General features: G+C 43.3%; 1 pseudogene; it reads left to right on the forward strand.

The window, feature by feature from the left end:
* The first annotated feature begins 2606 nt into the window (after nucleotides 1-2606).
* On the forward strand, nucleotides 2607-3140 carry LOC129009513 (large ribosomal subunit protein uL11-like; annotated as a pseudogene).
* The last annotated feature ends 2378 nt before the right edge of the window (nucleotides 3141-5518 follow it).

Here is a 5518-nt window from a genome sequence, read left to right on the forward strand (position 1 = left end):
AATCTAGAGGCAGAAAAGTGGTGTTTTCATTCAAGAATGAGGGCTGAGCTGGGAACAGTGGCTTTTGCCTGTACTCCCAGCTACACAGGAGGCTGAGATGGAAAGTTCGCTGAGCCCAGGAGTTCAAGACCAGTCTGGGCAACATAGCAAGGCTCCATCTCTAAAAAATAAAAGAACAATAAGGTCTGAATGGCATGACAATGAGGTTAAGTGAAGCTACTAAGATTAAGTCTTCAGTGGCTTTAGTTAACTTTGCAGTTGCAAGTACCCAAAGAGGGTAGGCAACTGCTACGGGGCCAAATGAGAAAATGTAACAAGAAACAGGTCTCTGATGTCCATCATGCTGTTAACACCTTTAAAATTTCTCCTGATTTTTTATACACAAATGGAAAGTAGAGTTTATAACAATTAGGGAATTCAAGGGTAGTGAGTTTATTTGGGACAAGAACTCAGTTGTGTCAACTAGTTTTGATTATAGAAAGGGGGAGCCAGTATAGACAAATTCAGAATCCAGTGTCTACAATATCACAAGTCCAAGAAATTTTCTAAATTATGTTCTGGTAATTGGCCAGGTAAAATCATAAAGAGTTTCCTTTCTCTGAAGGAAAAGAGACTTTCCCTTTTGCATGATGATGTCATGATCAAGATAATTCACTTTAGTCTGATAAAACTGGGTTTATGCCTGGGCACAGTGGCTCACACCTGTAATCCCAGCACTTTGGGAGGTCAAGGCGGGCAGATCACGAGGTCAGGAGTTCAAGACCAGCCTGGCCAAGATGGTGAAACCCCATCTCTACTAAAAATAAAAAAATTAGCCAGGCGCAGTCACAGGCGACTGTAATCCCAGCTACTTGGGAGGCGGAGGCAGGAGAATCACTTCAGCCCGGGATGTGGAGTTTGCAGTGAGCCGAGATCATGCCACTGCACTCCAGCCTGGGCGACAGAGTGAGAATCCATCTCAAAAACAAAACAAAACAGAACAAAACAAAACAAAACTGGATTTATCCTTTGAGAAGTTATGTCCCTAACTAATTCTTCAAGATTTGGCTGGGCACCGTGGCTCACACCTGTAATCCCTGCACTTTGGGTGGCTGAGGTAGGAGGACAGCTTGAGCCCAGGAGTTTGAGACCAGACTGGGCAACATGGCGTAATCCTGTCTCTTAAAAATATATATAAAAAATAAAAATTCTTCAAGATCTTCTATCTGGAGAGCATAAGAGAAGATCCATTAATTATATAAGAGTTTCATCATCTCTGAATTCTGTAAGGAGATGAACTCATGGATAGAGATTACAGTATCCATCCTATAAATTCTTTTTTCTTTTTTTGAGATGGAGTTTTGCTCTGTTGCCCAGGCTGGAGCACAGTGGCATGATCTTGGCTCACTGCAACCTCCGCCTCCCGGGTTCAAGTGATTCTTCTGCCTCAGCCTCCTGAGTAGCTGAGACTACAGGCATGTGCCACCATGCCCTGCTAATTTTTGTATTTTTAATAGAGATGGGGTTTCACCATATTGACCAGGCTAGTCTTGAACTCCTGACCTCGTGATCCGCCCATTTTGGCCTCCCAAAGTGCTGGGATTATAGGCGTGAGCCACTGCACCAGGCCTCCATCCTATAAGTTCTTAAAATAATCCTAAATTCTTCAATGAATTTTCCTCCTACGTAGGAGGATTTAGAAGGTTCTTAACTAGATTATGCAAACCTGAACTTGACCAAGGTTTAAAACAATAAGCTTAGCTAAGTTGGTTATCATCATCACTTAGGTGTAAGGCATCGCGAAGGGATATTGTCCAGTGAAAGGGGGGTGTTTAGGAAGGAGCAATGGAGGAAAGCGAAGAGGACCTAAGGAAGACACAGCAGGAAGGGAATGAGTAGAAGAAAGGTGTTAGGGACCCCGAATGGAGGGACCTGCTGGAGCCGTGGCAGAGGAACATAAATTGTGAAGATTTCATCTTAATATGGACATTTATCAGTTCTGAAATAATACTTTTATAATTTCTTATGCCTGTCTTTAATCTCTTAATCCTGTTATCTTTGTAAGCTGAGGATGTACGTCACCTCAGGACCACTGTGACAATTGTGTTAACTGTACAAATTGATTGTAAAACATGTGTGTTTGAACAATATGAAATCAGTGCACCTTGAAAAAGAACAGAATAATAGCAATTTTTATGGAACAAGGGAAGACAACCATAAGGTCTGACTGCCTGCGGGGTTGGGCAAAAAGAGTCATATTTTTCTTCTTGCAGAGGGCCTATAAACAGACGTGCAAGTAGGAAACATATCGCTAAATTCTTTTCCTAGCAAGGAATATTAATATTAATACCCTGGGAAAAGAATGCATCCCTGGGGAGAGGTCTATGAATGGCCGCTCTGGGAATGTCTGTCTTGTGCAGTTGAGATAAGGACTGAGATAAGCCCTCGAACCCTTAGGCTTACTAGGGTTGGGAAAACTCAGTGCTGGTAAATTTGTGGTCAGACTGGTTCTTTGCTCTCAAACCCTGTTTTCTGTTATTTAAGATGTTTATCACTCTTAGCTTTCACCTCGGAGGAGGCTAAGGTGCAACTTTCTTTAGTCATCCCAAATCCAGGTTCATCCGACACCAGCCTCCTCCACCATGCCGCCGAAGTTCAACCCTAACGAAATCAAAGTCGTATACCTGAGGTGCACTGAAGGTGAAGTCAGTGCCACTTCTGCACTGGCCCCCAAGATCGGCCCCCTGATCTGTCTCCAAAAAAGGTTGGTGATGACATTGCCAAGGCAACAGGTGACTGGAAGGGCCTGAGGATTACAGTGAAACTGACCATTCAGAACAGACAGGCCCAGATTGAGGTGGTGGCTTCTGCCTCTGCCCTGATCACCAAAGCCCTTAAGGAAGCACCAAGAGACAGAAAGAAACAGAAAAACATTAAACACAGTAGGAATATAACTTTTGATGAGATCGTTGCTTGACTGATGCGGCACTGATCCTTAGCCAGAGAACTCTCTGGAACCATTAAAGAGATCCTGGGGACTGCCCAGTCTGTGGGCTGTAATGTTGTTGGCCACCACCCTCATGACGTCATAGATGACATCAACAGTGGTGCTGTGGAATGCCCAGCCAGTTAAGCACAAAGGAAAATATTTCAATAAAGGATTATTTGACAACTAGAAAAAAAAAAAAAGATGTTTATCAAGACAACACGTGCACCGCTGAACATAGACCCTTATCAGTGGTTCTACTTTTGCCCTTTGCCCTGTGATCTTTGTTAGACCCTAATCAGTGGTTCTGCTTTTGCCCTTTGCCCTGTTCCCTCAGAAGCATGTGATCTTTGTTAGACTCTTATCAGCGGTTCTGCTTTTTGCTCTTTGAAGCATGTGATCTTTGTACCTACTCTCTGTTCTTACACCCTCTCCCCTTTTGAAACCCTTAATAAAAACTTGCTGGTCTGAGACTCAGGCGGGCATCGCAGTCCTACCGGTATGTGATGTCACCCCTGGCAGCCCAGCTATAAAATTCCTCTCTTTGTATTGTCTCTCCTTATTTCTCGGCCAGCCAACACTTATGGAAAAATAGAAAGAACCTATATTGAAATATTGGGGGCGGGCTCCCCCAATAGAAAGGCAGGAGCAAGTTGAGGGCCAGGGGTCTAGGATGTAAGTTAATCCCAGGTTAGGCAAGAGACGGAGAAGAGATTTAAAGGTTGGCTTTTAGGTCCTCTACATTTTTGTTGGCCTTTTCTAATAAGTCCTTAATAGAAGCTATTTTAGAATTTTCCTTTGAGAGGGCTCTTCCTGGTCATTTACAAATGCTAAGTATTGAATATCTGGGAACGTTTAACCATTGATTGTAAGGTGCCAAAAATGGATTATCTTATTCACATCCAAAGTTCACCAGAACAGCCACTAAAGTTGTAGACTGTCCTCAGTAAGATTCTGCCACAGGATCCAATATTTAATTCTATTTACCCCACAACATTGAGCTCATATTCAAATAAAAAGAACAAAGAAGAAATAAATACACAGGCCCCAAAAATCTCTTGGAACTATGAGCCCAGGTCATCTGTGAGAAGCTTGAGTAGTAAAAACAAATCATATCCAGAGGCTTATACCAAGGACAATAAAGATAACAAAGGCTTAAGTGGGGCTGGGCATAGTGGCCCACACCTGTAATCCCAGCACTTTGGGAGGGCAGATCATCTGAGGCCAGGAGTTCAAGTCCAGCCTGACCAATATGGTGAGACCCTGTCTCTACTAAAAATGCAACAATTAGCCAGGCGTGGTTGCCCGGACCTGTAGTCCCAGCTACTCAGGAGGCTGAGGCAGGAGAATGGCTTGAACCCGGGAGGCGGAGGCTGCAGTGAGCTGAGACTGTGCCAGTGCACTCCAGCCTGGGCAACAGAGTCAGACTCTGTCTCAAAAAAAGAAAAAAAAAAGGCTTAAATGGGCAAGGCACAGTAGCTCACACCTGTAATCATGGCACTTTTAGAGGCTGAGGTAGGTGGATCACTTAAGCCCAGAAGTTCAAGACCAATCTGGGCAACATGGTAAAACCATATCTCTACAAAAAAATACAAAAATTAGCCAGGCGTGCTAGCACACACCTGTGGTCCCAGCTACCCTGGAGGGTGAGGTGGGAAGATCTCTTGGGCCTGGGAGGTTGAGGCTGCAGTGAGCCGTAATTTTACCACTGCACTACAGCCTGGCAACAGAGTGAGAACTCATCTCAATAAAAGAGAAAAAAAAAAAAGGCTGAGGTGATGATTCAAAGTTGTGAGACGGTTGGAAGCAGGGCTCATTCAGCTGAGCAGGCCCTGTGACTTGTAAAGGAGAAATAAAAACATCTTAGGACCCCCAAACTTGTTATGCAAAGGAAAAGTTATGCCTAGAGACTGGGTCATGCAGCACTGCTATCCTTTTCCCAAATAGATAGCTATTACTTTACAACCTGGTGTCAAAGCATCACACATTACCCAGACCCTCACAGAAAGGCAGAAGGCCTGATACCATCTCCAGATGACGGTCCTCATAAATTTTTTCCCAAGTAAACTCTTTGCTGGCCTCAAAACCTTTCAAGATGTACATCCTCCCATAAAATAAGAACATGTCCATTGTAACTTTAGGTCTACCATCTAAGTCTAGCTCCTAAAACTAAAGTTTGCTAGAATCACACTGATAATGTCAATTACAAGCTTATCTTCCCAGGAGCAGAACAAATCATTCCTCCACCTACCCTGAGACGTTTGCATAATTGATTCTTCCTCTACTCCCTTTTTCTCTGAATTCTCTATAATATAATCACCTTATCTGTATAAAATGTAGATTTACTGAGCTCTAATTAATTAATAGTCCCACAAAAGTATAACCATTTGCCTCACCACCCTACCCCCTCCTTCCCACATGCCTTCTCCCCTTTAAAGAAATGTATAAATACTGTATTAGTCCATTTTCACACTGCTATAAAGAACTGCCCGAGACTGGGTAATTTACAAAGAAAAGAGATTTAATTGACTCACAGTTCCACATGGCTGGGGA

The sequence above is a fragment of the Pongo pygmaeus genome, chromosome 10 (genome assembly GCF_028885625.2).
Source record: "Pongo pygmaeus isolate AG05252 chromosome 10, NHGRI_mPonPyg2-v2.0_pri, whole genome shotgun sequence".
Classification (NCBI taxonomy): Eukaryota; Metazoa; Chordata; class Mammalia; order Primates; family Hominidae; genus Pongo; species Pongo pygmaeus.